Source organism: Glossina fuscipes, unplaced genomic scaffold, assembly GCF_014805625.2.
Source record: "Glossina fuscipes isolate IAEA_lab_2018 unplaced genomic scaffold, Yale_Gfus_2 3, whole genome shotgun sequence".
Lineage (NCBI taxonomy): Eukaryota > Metazoa > Arthropoda > Insecta > Diptera > Glossinidae > Glossina > Glossina fuscipes.
In genome coordinates, this window is record NW_023998417.1 from 11,074,287 (window position 1) to 11,089,642 (window position 15,356).

At 33.0% G+C, this 15,356-nt stretch overlaps 1 long non-coding RNA gene across 1 annotated transcript in view; it reads left to right on the forward strand.

The window, feature by feature from the left end:
- Window positions 1-15,057, forward strand: part of LOC119634588 — a 168,566-nt gene extending 153,509 nt beyond the window's left edge. Inside the window, exon 5 of the long non-coding RNA XR_005246967.1 lies at window positions 14,962-15,057. This is a non-coding gene — a long non-coding RNA (uncharacterized LOC119634588). The remainder of the gene's footprint in view (window positions 1-14,961) is intronic.
- Window positions 15,058-15,356: the final 299 nt, after the last annotated feature.

A 15,356-nucleotide genomic window follows, 5' to 3' on the forward strand; every position in this document is an offset into this window, starting at 1 on the left:
GTTGTCTGTCGTCGCTGTCGTCGCTGTCGTCGTCGTCGTCGTCGACGGCATCTTTATTATTGTTGTCGTTTATTCTGTAAGTGAGTGGAAATTTGTTATATTATAATTATTTTCCACAATTGGACATATTGGTATGGTTACCACTGTATGAATAGCTTTTGTATATATATATATATACATGCGCGGAAAAGAACCAAAACGAAAAGTAATTCAACACATAACAGAGCGAAGTGCAACTCTCTAGAGGGGAAAGAGAGATGAAAGCAAAAGCATAACTTTTTGTTTTCCTTTTTTTTTTTTTTATTTCTTTTTCTTTACGATTTGTACGCCATTTTTAAAGTTTTTTTACTATGGTTTCTAACAGCAACAACCACTACTAGTACTACTAGTGCTACTACTACTACTACTACTACTACTACTACTACTACTACTACTATAACCACTACGAAACTACTACTGTTGCAGTCTAGGAAAAAAGAGTATCGTTTTCAAGCATATATATGTTGGAGAGCCCTTGCTATTATCCTTTTCACTCCAAAGGCAAAACGTAAGCCTCAGTTAAAATTGAGAATCGTTAAATGAAAAAAGAGGATACTTTAACACAAAGCGCAAGTACAAGTAACCCCTGAAAAACTCCCCACGCATTTAACACACATAAGCACACATATTCGCAGCATACGAAGAAATTTAATGTGTTGAGCATGCGTTTCATTTCATTCTCATACTTGAGAGGGGTAACCAGTTACTAAATAAATATTGATTTTTGATTTTTAGAAAAAAAAGTTTAAAAAACAAAAACAAAAAAAAAAAGAAGAAGATATTATCATAAAAGAAATTATATGAAGTGAAATTTGCAGCCGCAGAGTAGTACATAATTTATATATGAACACATACACACATACGTATATATATATATATATATATTTACATATATACACATCTATGTATATATAATAAATATGTATAAACCACTATTTGTTGTTCAGCCAGCGGAGTATCATAAATGTTTGACTTTATTTTCAGTAATTTTTGTTTCCGTTCTATTGTGTCCTCTTTCTCGGGCCATGAAGGGTGCATATATGTAAGCAAACGGACGAATCGATTCGTTATATGTACAACGAACTATCAACAATACGGTCTTGTATGGTTCTAATTTCAATTTTTCCGTACGCTTACAAACTTTCACACACACACACACACACACACACACACACATACACACACAGCCACATCAACGTACACTTTGTTACTTCCTTAGCATATATTTTACAAATGACCCAACATTGTTGTCCGTCGTTTATAATTTTGCTTAGTAAACGTTTAGCAGTTAGTTCGGCTGTCGTAACCGTAATTGTCGCAAAAACCAGAAAGACTCTCATTATTTACTAAAAAACGAGAAATTGGGGAAAATTTGTTACGTTTTATATGCTTGTGTTAAGCATGGCGCTTTATATTTATATATATGTATATATATATATATATAGAATATGGCAAAGTTTTATAATTTACCTCGTCCTGCGACTGCCTTCGTTATTTATATGTTTGTGTCCCTGTAAAGCAGTTAATGTTGTTGTAGTGTAAGCATTCCTTTATTATAAGCACATATATATACACACACACCCATGCACACATATAAATATGTATATTTATCTACACGTACATATATATAGGCAAGCTTGTGTAAATGTGTTTCGCTCGGCAATAGGAAATCAGGCAATTAGACTCATATTAACCGTAATTAAATTTAATTGTTTCATTTAACTTAAAAAAAAAAAAAAAAAAAATTATATGATAAGAGGAAAAATGAAATATTCATAGAAAAGAAGATTTAAATCAATTCTGATAGAATGGAAAATGATTTATATTTTAATTCTGAATATATATATACATAAACGAATAAAGGATCTTTCATTGAAGCTGAGACTCGTTAAGAACGACACTTTTTAAAATTTGGCAACACAAAACGAACAACTCGACGTATAAAAGTGAATTGTGTGCTTTATTTCGAAGCTCAGACAGTACAGTTATGTTCTGAACAAAATCCCATTCAAATATCCAGCAAGGTGTTGAACACATTGATGAATTGTTAATCACTCTGTCCAACATTACTTGCGTATCGCCTGCGATAGCCCGTGCCTCTCGAAACTTTACCTAACTTAGTAAATTATCTACAACTCTAGCATTGCCTTGGTCTTTAACGTAGTCCCAAAGAAAAGAAGAAGAATTCTTGGGTACTAACTCACCCGATTCCGGCGGCCAGAGTAAAAGAACAGTGGTGGTGACACACTTTCGTTGTGAATAAATGATAAGCATTTACCACTAAGACGAAACTGTAATGAAAAGTTTTAATGCCTTCTAAACGTTTAAGAAATCATTGAGTCTCTGCTGCATGACGAAACTGCAAATTGTTCTGAATATTTGTAGCGCACAAAAAAGTATATTTTAAACTGGAAAATACGATTTTCAAAACTTTCGCTCTTAATGAAATTTTTTTTTTTTTTAACAAATCAATGCAACTCTACAGCAACTGCATTAATGACGGAGTGACAGCTTAGTTAACTGTTACTACTTCTTGAAGTTCACATAAGAAGGTAAAAACTTTTATTACGATTTTTCTTAAATTCATAATCTCTCTCCCTTCTCTCTATCTCTCTTTCTCTCTTTCTCTCTCTCCCTCTCTCTCTCTCTCCCTAAACTTTCATTTTTTTATCGTTTAACCGGTTTCTCGTTCTTACTCTTCATACGTATTTACATGAATACCAAAATTGTTGACTTTACAGGAAAGATCAGCGAAGACCTTACAGTAGTTACAGCCGATACTACCAATAGTTGCACTAATTTTTAGATCTCCGCCGTGAATAGTTTGGAAGTAAATGAACGAATTAGGATAAGGCCTTTTCATAATTTGACAATAGTTCCAATATGCACATGTTTTGCAAATTCTTTATAGATAAAATTTTATAGCATATGTCTCCTACCGCGGGGAGTGCAATTAAAAATAAAAAAAGGCAAAAAGAAAAACCATTTAAAAGCAGGTGTTCTTGTTTAAGTGACACTTTAAAGAAATTTCATATACGGTATCTAATGAACTAAGAACTATTTAATGGCAACAGAAAAATGTCATTTTTACATAGTTTCAATGACATGTTGTTAATAATGATGAATGATGAATTAATTATTTACTGAATATGGTTGTGGCAAATACCTTATGAGGATTGATTACAATCAACTTGAGTTGTAATAAATATTAAAGTTCTCATATCATTCAAAGAATAATTGTTGATATTATTCTTACAAATGTCATTTAAAATCAAACTCATTGATCTTTCTTTCTTAATGCATACTTCAAATACCAGCATCTTTTGGCCAACAAATATCAATAAAAATATATGTATGTATATATGTACACATTTGTATTTATGCTCTTGAAGAGATCCGTTTCATTTCTAACAATAGAAGCTATTATCATACACATAAACGAGGGTTGACTGAAAAGTTTGCCATCTAAGAAAGAAAAGCAACACTTTTCTTGCAAAATGCGAGTGCAATGCGACTCTTCAGAAAACATACCAGAGATCTATAGCAGGGGAGGTCTCTAAAATCGCCAAACCTCCCTCCAGTGTCCGCAGCGACATTACCTTTTTCATTAAGATCTTTGCGATGAAGATAAGAGTCGCTAAGGTTTAGATCTGGAGGATATGACGGACGGACGAGCATATAGAAATTCCGTTTATGCAATTTTGCCATCGCAGCCTTCCACTAATGAGTCGACGAGTTAGCTTTTTCTCGCGACAATCTTAATTCGAAATGCCAGAGATAAACACACTCTTTGAAGATATTCGGCGACGGCCGTTCAACACCATCGAGGTGTTCATCAGTTTTCACAGCTTTTCACTATCACGAACGTTTCTCGCCATCCAAGTCGTAATGGCTATCTTTCATTTGAGCTATCCAAAATCACAACGTGACAAACGATTGCGTAGCATCCACATACACACAGCATCCAAAGCGTTTTTAATTTACGTAAGCGTATGATTCTTCAAAAACAAATAATTAATTACAGGCCGACGCTTGATTTTTTCCGTATTTAGAGAAGCGTTTGTGCCGATTCGCTCAAGCGAGCATATGAAATTGTTGATGTTGGCGAAATATTGATGAGTAGTAATCCACACATGTACGAACATATGTCATAACTTTTGTGGATAGAAATTTGAAAATGTTATGAAAGAGTTTCTATACAATTTTTTTTTTTTTTTTTTTTCTTCCTTTTCATCATAAAGGGCGACGAAATTATGTCTATCATAAAAATCCGGTTCGCTCGCACATTGTTTTGGCAGCCAAGTATCAGAAGTTAAAGTAAAGCTGATCTAAGAGAGAAAACAATCAAACGCTTATATTTAGTTTGAACTCAAATTTCAATTGTGTTCGGCAAGCAAGAGTTTGTTGTGAATTGTGTCCTTTTTTTTCTTTATTTATTTATTTATTTTTTATTTTTTATTTTTTTGATTCTTTTATTCGCGATTAACCATTGTTAGCACACACTGACCATTGTTAAGGCCACATTTGATTAGCAAAAGCAACGCAAAACACAGCAATAGTGGAATTAGTGACATTGCTATAGTTGTTATTATTGCTTGTAGGCAGCAGCAGCAGCAGCAGCAACAGCAGCAGCAACGGCAGCAGCCGAGCGCAACGTTAACCTAAACGTATTGTGTTTTGTTGATATTTCAAAAATTTTAATTTAAAATTTTCTTTGTATTTGTGGTTAATGTGTGGCTATTGATGTTTGTTATTGTTGTTTAACCAGCTAAGGGTTATTGGTTTATATCGCGCATCGCGCATAAGTCCTCTCCTCATATGATGCGAAAAAAATCCGATGGAAATGTATGCCGCCATAGCATCAGCGTGTCGCTTGTTTGTTTCTGAAGAAATTTCAAAATTCTCGCAATTTCATGTTTGCGCTGAAACTTTTCGGTATTGATTCTACAAAAATAAATTGAATTGTTAAACGTGCAGCCAGTAAACGTTTTCTTTCGTTATTTCATTTTTTTTTACATATAGATATATATATATACATATATATATATATATGTGTTATTTTTTTTCATTTTCCTTAACCAATTCAATATATTGCGATTCGGGCGCATATTTAAACAAATGATCAACAGATTTGGCGTTGAGCTCCAGGAAATTTTCATGCATAACAGCAACAATAACAACAACAAAAACAATAATAGTAACAATAACAATAACAACAACCGCAACAACAGCAACACGAACAACAATGACTGGCATGAGACAATAAACCTTCTTAAAAACGTTCGCATATCTCCTTGAAAGCTGACGATGTTCAAGTACATATCATATATACATATGCATATACATATGTAGATAGGTATACCTGTGTGTGTGTGTATGTGTTTACAAACACCGCCATAAAAGACATAAATGCAATTTCAATTTAAATCAAGCACTAAACCAACTAAACTTAAGCCATCGGAGAACAAGCAACAATCATCAATTGTAAAGGAATAACAGCAACAAAAACAATAACAACAACAACAATAACAACAACAATAATAACAACAACAACAACAGCAACAATAGAAGCAACAACAGCGACAACAATAACCAAAACATTGTCGTTGTCATCGTTTATTATGGTGTACAGGTCTCAAAATTTTATTTGTCGTAGCGCCTGTGCACATGAGTGAGAAAATGTGCTATTAAAATCCAAATACAACAACAACCAAAACAACATGCATACACTTAGCAGGAATTCAATTTATGATTGTCTCTTGGGTTATTGTTCGAAATGATTAGTAAAATAAATGCCTTTATGTAAATTGTATCAAAATTCATCTCATTTGAATATTTCATTCATTCATTCATGCATTCTTTCTCTCTTTCCCTCTCTCTCTGTCTCTCACTACTATTTTTGGTTACCACAGTTTTCTTGATTGCATTGCTGATCGAGTCAGCAGCCAATACCATTAACATTAGCAATCGCCAGAGAGTCAAGCCAAGTCAAAATGATGTCTTAATCTCTGCACTCAACTTATATTGCAAAACATAAACATACACACAAACACACATGTACATATAAATATGCATAGTTTATATATATATGCATTTATATATATATATATATATATATGCATACATACAGACATATATGCACATCCAGGCAAGTATAAAATTTACAAGCAGGACCTGTTTGTTTGTTAAGTGAATTGATTCTGATTCTGATGTACGTACGTATACAATAATGTTTGTTACGCGATGTTGTTGTTATTGTTGCTGTTGTTATTGTGTATGTTATTGCCATCATTAGTTTAGCTAACTTTTTCGAGGATGGATGGTCAACCATTGCTTGTCACATATAACTCTATAAGCGTTTATATGTATATATATGTGGTATGCAAAACGAGAGAAAGATTTCCAAGTAGTCGCATACCATAAAAACGAAAGAAACTAAGAAACTGAGAAACTGACGGACAACAACTTCATTTCTTAGGAATTGTGAACTTATAACAAATTAATGCAAAAATGTCACATTATTTGGCAATTGATGTATACACATTCACATGAATGCATAGCGATACACACACACACACACACACACACACACACAAAGATACATACACATGAGAATACAAAATATCTGAAAAAAGATTTGGCTTCGCACAAATTCAATAAATTACTTCCGCAGGTTATTTACAGCAATAAAATTCATTATTATTTTCATTATTGTTGTTATTGTTGTCGTTGTTCTTTTTATTATTACTATTATTTTAATACTCTGTTTCCTTTTCTAATTGAATTTACTCAGCTTAAGTTCAATATCATTGAGTCTTAATTTATGACTGCCAGGCTTTAATATTAAACTCATCTACATATGTATGTTTACAGCACATATACAGGTAGCAGACACGGGCGCAGCAGTCCAAGTAGCCTTTTATGCCAAATTTAATAATTAAAATACATATACCGTATCAAGATCGGCTCAAAAGTGTCCAACTCTGGTTGGTCTATAAAAAAGGCGAAGCGTTTAGTGACAAATAGTAAAGTAAAAAATAGTTATTGGCCCATATTAAGGGCCAGAAAAGTTAGCGGCACACTGTAAAGAAATGCATTTTTTCTTCATACGGCAATGTTACGGCGCCGTGTTGCGAGCTAGAAAGGGCAACGCGTAACAGAGAGCATCAAACTACGTTCGAACTTGACTTTTGAAGCCAATGTAAGGTAAAAAAGGATTGCTTCATTCATTTCCTTTAAAGTTGAGGCGTAACTTCGTCTTGCAAAACTTTGTTAGATTTCAGAATGTCGTTGGTATAAAGCCATTACTATTAAGTAAATAGTTCAAGTTCTCTTTATAGCGAAGGCGCCTTAAGGCAAGTTGCATCTAACTGATAGTTTAGTTTCCTTCGTCCAAGAAGAACTCTTTGCATTAAGTCACCGTTCGATGATGACAATATCAACGTAGTCGAAATCTAAATGTGCCAAAGGCGGATCGTGTTAATCCAATAAGAATAAGATAAGAATATTATTCTAGCATTTCTAGTTATATTCATTTCATAATCATTCAGGTAAAGAAAACTGAATTGTGAACAGACCTGATCAACAAAAAATCCCTTTATATGTAGACAAAGTTATTCAATAATCATTTGATTACACAGTGATATAAAATTGTTTTTAATAAAACTTCTTCAATTTACAAAATTAACACACGTTCTACGAAAAAAAAAAAAGCCCGCGGGTCGATGCATGTACAAATTCAATTATTCATTAGCTATATGAGCCGTGTTTGTTGAACGCCGGCCCTTAAAAGTCATCAAATGTAAAAAAAATGATTAGAATAGTAAAAGATTCACTTATGTTTATCTTTCCCATAATACACTCTTGCAGTTGATCACTCTTGCGGAATGTTTTCCAACAACTAAATACATTAATAGAATAATTTCGAAATCATCAGCATCATCGTCGACCTTTGCGTAAGTAATACGAAACACATCCAATTGTTACAATCTGCTTAAGGAGAATTTTGGATACCTTTTAGCCGAGAATCACTTATACAAGATGCCTTTAATAAATATTTGGTTTGATTTTAAACTTTTGTACGGTCGATTTCTATACTTGATCTTCTTGTGCGATTTGTTTATTCGTCTCAATCTACTGCACGAAAATACGTTTCGAAATACTATCGTATTTGTATACTAATCGGGTATTTTAGAAGCTCTCGTAAGAGAAAGGATTCAAAACAATTTCATCGTCCATCTATAAGAATGTTGATCAAGAATAATAAATAAATCGATTTTCTAAAGTCTTTTTAGGGTTAAAAACATAGACGGACAAACAGACAACTCCTTCGTGCCAATTATATGTAATCTTATTACTTTCATGACTATTCTATATATGTATGTATAGTAGAGTTAACTGAACATATCTATCTGTTGTTGGTAGCGCGCATAGAAATCAAAACGGCAGGCACAACAAACATTACGAGCACAATAGCAAATCATAAAAAAATATAACATATATCCTGCTTCAGATTTAAGGGCTGCTGTTGATATCAACCCCAAATTATTTTACTGACTGCATTCGTCATTTTTTTACCACACAATGTAAAGCAATATGTTTTCATACATTCGGCCTGAGAAAGTCAATAGAAAATTTTGTGAACAAAATTAATCCGATTAGTTGTTGTTTAGTAAAGAGGCAGGAGACATGCGCACACAATCATTGCCCGTTATTGCAAGCTGGTCTTACAGGTTACAAATGCATAAATCGCTGGATGGTTAGATGGTTGATGTGGATGGCTGGATAGATTGGCTGCTGGTTTTAAGCAGATTAGTACTTGCTATGTCGGTACAAAGTGAATTTTCTGTAATTGCTTGTTTGCAATACGATGTGATGCCGGGAATTAGCGAATAAATCTTGTTATTATTAAATGACTTTTTTTTTTTTTCATCTTGTAGGCGTATGTGTGTATGTTCAACTCACTCTTTCGTTTAATTAATTAAAGGTATATTAACTAATTCGACTGTTTCGTTTATGAATATGACGAAAAGATCTTAAGAGTAATTATCTGGAGCAAGCGGTCTTCCACATACCACTTAGTCATGTCCATTCGAGTGGTCTGATGATGGAACTAAAACAAAGAGAAGAATGGATTTTAAATGTTAAAAGGCAATCTATTGCATGAATAAATCGAACATAAGAATATTCTTTGTATAGATGATAAGTCAGATTCGGCCTAAACTAACTATGATTCGCGTTTTCGTTATCGCCATCTTCACCGTTAGAGGGTTAGATGTTCAATTTGATGAATGCGCGAACAATTATGAGAAATTCTTGTTTATGCGCACGCGGCGATACTTAATGAAACTACATTTATTTACCTTTCCTTAAATGATGCTTATGTTCCTCTATAGCCTATAGGCTTTAATTAGATTTTCTTTGATTTTTTTATATCTAGATTTGCTTAAGGAAAGGAAATAAGATTTAAGATAATATGGCGATATCTTTTTCGCTGACTCAATTGGAATAATAGGCTCGATTTAAGATATTGTCGGGTTCTTTCGTGTCGAAACGCTTAAGAGTTCAATGTTTGAACGATTCCAAGACAATGCAGGACGTAATTGGCTTAAAGCAACCGGTTTTTTTTTTTTTTTTTTAATGTGATAAAGAGATATTCCCTGCGGGAAGAATTAGCAGTGAAGGAGGGACCGAAAGAGAGAGAGAGAGTAGTTGTAATCGCTCGGCAGTTGATTGCTGCTATCGAAAGAAAACGCATAACACAATCTGCTGTCAAGGACATATGAATATGTAGATGTCTCTGTTATGCCCAAGACCTCGTTAATGAACACCTACCTCGGCGTAAACGATCTTCTTTTTACTATTACTAGATACGTGCGTGTCATCTCAAGGCAATTTAACTTGTAATCAGCTTAAGGAAACCAGTGAAGTATAATCGGTTCGATAACATTACCTTAGTGTGATCGATTCATTGCAACTAATTGGCCTATTGGCGGCTACCTGGCGAAAGGTTGAGCGCGTATGATCTCAGTATTCTTACCTTGCATCTTTTAAGCCATGTTATTAGCCTTACTAGGTTATCCTCCAATTTTTTTAAAGTCATATATATACATATATATGTATGTATATATATATATTTATATATTCTTTTGCGTTTATTTATGTGATTATAATAAAAATGTGAATAATAATTTAAAATTTAGCTAATTAGGTAAATGCTCGTTAGTTGCAATTTAGCACATTTTTTTCAATCCAATTAAGTGTCTGCCTTCTTTTTTTTTGGAAACGTTGAACCGCATGGCCTTTATTTATGATATTTCGTAAATGCAAATATAATTTTTTTCTGCTTTCTACTCAATTAATCTTCAAAATTGTTGTTGTTGCTGCTGCTGTTATTTTCTTTATATGACGAAATTGCAGCTGTTATTGAAATTTTTAAGCTCATAATAACAAGCGTTTTTCAACCTAATTCATCAAAAGGACACACAATCAAAGTGACAGTTTTGAAAATATCAACTAAATCGACATTTTTACTTCGTTTTAAAAATATTTTGCATTTCTTCGCTGGCATGGGTTAGCATATGAAAGAAGTGTCCACGAACGAAGACAAGACCATAAGACAACTTATGACAAGTTCTCTAAAATAAACCTTTTCATTGCTTTGGTGTCTGGTTAAAGAGCAAAGCATATCTTCTACTGTTTTTTATTGGGCCTTTTTTTTCCCCTCCTTTTTTATTGTTGTTGTTTTTGTTTTTCGTTTGAATAATATTTTATTTTATTCACTCACTTGCAAATGGTAGAAAATTGACATTTTTAAAGAAACGTCTGATGTCACTTAAGTAGAAAAGCAACCAGCAACAACAATAACAACAACCGGGGAAAAACGTCAAACGCACCATGAAATGTCTTTAACGTGAAATGAAGATTTTTTTCTCTTTTTTTTTTTTGTGTTTTGTTTTGTTTTGCTTTTGGTCGTAGCCTTTTTGCATATTTCTCTTCATCTTTTGGCTCAAAAAGCTAAAATGCAAATTATATTGTTAAGCCTTAGCATTCCAACATATCTTCACATATTCAACACGATCTCTGCTTGAGATTGCATAAATTTATTAAAAATAAAGGAAAAACGAAAAAGTTGAAGAAGACAAACGAACAAACGAACGGTGTTTTTCTTTTCTTTTTTTTTACCAATTTTTTTTTTTTTTTTGTATTCAATCTGAAATCAGAGCACAAACCAAATAGGAAGAGAAGAGAAAATGTTTTTATGATAAGTTTCTAGCAATGATTAGATCGCGATTTTATATTACTGTTAGGGAGTAATAAAGGAGAATAATAAAGGGATATGTAGATTGTATAGATATCCATATTATCTAACTGTATAGGATGGCGTCATTCTTAAATTAAAACATTTTTTACATTTTTCTTTGTTTTAAAAGATTATTGCTAAAAAAAAAATAAATAAATAAATGAAATGAAATGAAAAAAGGCGGGTATTTAAAATAAGTGCGACTTTAATTGTTAATCATATTTTCGGACAAAGATCGAGATGTGAATTACTTGTTCAAAGTCGAATAAACTGATTTTGTTACAATTAGGTCGAGTCTTAATTAACTTCCGCTTCCGATCGGTGCAATACGCAGACACAAAATAAGTAAAAGTTCAAATAATCTTTCGACAACACTTTTGGGTGATACCCGTTCTTTTAAACCGTTGCTTATCATCAGTAAAATGGAGTAAAAAGCAATGCCTGAACAACGCAATATTCCAAAGGCAACAGTAGGAAAAATACGCTGTGTACACGATCTAGTAAGCGATCGAGCAATTTGAAATCGGTTTGCCAAATTAAGTTCTATGGATACGACTTGAAACAATGAACCTGGCCTCCGGTGCCGGTTAAAGGATAACGAAATACAACGACCTTCACTCGTATGACAAAGACATGGTGATGAAGTCATCGTCTTCTAAATATTTCATATGCTATTGCCTTGAAATTATGTGGCGAAGCGTCAAGCTCTTAACAACAAAGCAGAAAAAATCCTTCTAAAATTTCTCCCATATTTTAACTGTATTTTGTTAGACATGGCTAATGCTTGATGTTGACTGTAGTATGGTATGGTTTAGAATCACATGATAATATATTTATAAAATTCAAAGAAAAATTCCATAGAACTAGTCTTGATAATCATAAGATCAATATGCAAAATATATTAAAGCATTACACTCAGTTAAGGCAAAACACCATCTTCTGCACCTTGCAAAGACTCCTTCCAGCGCTAAACCGAGCTTTAAATTACCTGACATTACTTTCGAATAATTTGCTCAATAAATGGCAGTATGTAGGAAGCTATCTTAAAAAAAAACTCCGATCCAGCAATCTTCTCTTATTTACATGAGAATATATCGAAAAATATCGGTTACCTTACTTTGAGGCTACGAAAAAGAAAAACCTTCAAAACCTCAAGGCGTTGTTACGCTGCAGCATACGCTGATTTTAGTTACAACATCTACCTCAACATGTTCCCTTGTTTTTTACCCATATACTTATGTATATTTCATTATTTTGCTAAAATATTCTTTTTGCAACGATTCATTTTACATACATTTAAAATTCATCGTTTTTATGAAAAACGAGCATTTCTAACATAATAATAAAAAATAATAATAAAAAATCTCTCAAGTTAACGTGGGTTTTATTTTTATTAGTTTTGTATGTGTACATGTATATGTTCGCCTTTCCCTCACTCACACTAAGCTACTAATTCACACCTATTCTCTCTGTTACATTAGCTTCCATTTTTGTTTTTTTCCATTACTATATGTGTGTGTTTGTGTTTTTATAGTAATTTGCATAAAATAATTTTCTCACTTTTGCTCGAAAATTTTTATTACAATGAAAACCGTTCATAAATCTCTACATACATACATACAAGCAAATATATGTATATACTTGCATATGTATATATATATATATATATGTATGTATGTACATAAATATAAAATTACTTGGGGTGCGAACAAGTGTTTGTAGAAAATAAAAACGAAACACAAAATTTTATAACTCATCCGCTCAGCGGCTTACTTACGTTCTTCAGACATGACTCAAATAATACGTAATAATGATGAAAGTAAAGCACAGCATGAATAATTGCAAATTAATGTAAATCTTTTATAATTTAATTTTCTAGCTTTTCATTGAAAACGAAAAGAAAAGAAGAAAAAACACGAATGACTTATTTTGCGTACCTCTTTTTTTATGAGAAAATCTTGTTAGGAGAAGTGTATAAAAAAAGCTAGCAAATCCTTGTCGAGCTCACCATTATTTGTGCAATTTTATGAGTCGCCAAATAAAACTAAACTAAGCGAATTTTATTCGAGATCATAACTCAGTGTAACACTACATAAAAAATATGCATATAATTCTTAATTGAATTGAGAAATGCAGATAGACGTAAGAGATAATAATTACTAATGCATGTAAGTAAGCTTCGAAAAGCCTTAAATGTTCATACTGACTGATTATATTGGTTAAAGAAACCTATCATGTGTGGCATCATCGGCCGAAAGATAAAGCCATAGTTGAAGCTCAGCATGATAGATGAATGATAGATAGTAAAAATGCTTCATTAACACTTGACATCCTAGAAATGAGCAGATGCCAAGCAAATGCTTGGGGTAGCTCGTAAAAATTCATATGTGTCACGATCTTAGCGAAGATATCTGCAAGGCGAACGCTAATGCATAAAATTACTGAATGGGGATTAGAGCACATGCCGTATGTATGCCGGAAGTAAAAGAGACGTAAAGACAAGCACACTCGACCTCAACTTTCTTGCAGCGGCAGAGAAGGGGGAAATAATAATAAAAACATATGAAATACATATGAAAGCATTTCAAGTCCGAAAATCTGCAGAATTTTCACTTCAGGCATTTTCCGATCGCTAACAATGTTTTAATTGCAACATATGCGGATGACATAAAAATTCTCATTTCATATTCTTCTTCATTTCCGCATCGAAATCTCTCTCTTCCAGTGCTCGCCTAAATGGTGAACTTTTAGAGCAGAACATGATGAAGTTTCTAGCACGAAAAAGTAAAACACCTAAATTTAAGATCCTAGCTCGGCTAACATATGTCACCTACATATTCACCTACATCACGTGAATCCATATAATGAAAAATGCAGTCAAAATTAAGTCATATTTTGGTCAAAGTCATAATATTAAGCGAATTAAAGAAATCGTATTAATTCTTACAAGAGAGCATTTACACACACACTTGCATTCAATGTGGCTTGAAGATAGTCCTGCAAGGGATAACTCACCTTGTCTAAGGGATGTATCTTTCCATCTTAGCGAGATTATGATTAACCGCATGACGTAAACAGAAACCAACAAAATGATTATAGAAATTAACAAAGTGGAATCCGCCTCAGTGGACGAAGGCGAGGAATCTCGACTAACAACTCAATGCTCGAGGGCTCGAATCTCAAATGCGGTAGAGTTTTTATTAAAAGCCTAAAGCCTTAGATGCTAGTCCCTTAAAAGTTTAGCCTTAGAATTTATTTCTCTGGCGAAATTACTTATAATTATAATAATGATAATAATAACAAAGTGGAAGGATTCAATTTAGTGTTTTATCTATATGGGGGATTTTTGGACTCTGGACATGCCAATGAAATTATGTTTTTCTGATAGCACTTAATGTCCTTCAATGTGTTTATTTCCATACGATTGTTTATAACATACTGCGTACATTGTAATTTTTTTTCATCATTACAACTAACATACGTCATAAAGTACGTAGTATCAATAAATTTTTTTTTTTTTTGTATTTTTCATAACATGACTCAATGGGATACCGCTTTTTATTTGTGTTTGTATTTTTGATTTTTGTTCAATTTCCATAATCATTTCTTTCGCCTTTCAGTGCCGCAAAAACGCGACCAGATGTGAAGATGGTCTGTCGTTCAGCAGAACCGAAATTATCGGAATACGAAGAGCAGACTAAATCCACGCCAATCCAGAATATGTCGGTATGTTACATGTCTTTTAATAATCTTTTAATTGTTATAATCACACCATTTATTCTTGAATATCGCATAATTGTAAAATATCGCTTAGCAAAGACCACCACCGAGAGACAAAAGATTGACTTGACGCTCTACGCTGATAAAAAATTTAATTTTCTACGAGTCCAAGCGCTCAATTCCATTTCAAAAGTTTGCTATATCGACATGGACTGTAATCGCTTAAGAACCCCATTTTCCAACAAAGTCGCCAAGCTTCTAAGTGTTGCTAAGAAAACGCTTAAATCCTTTTTGC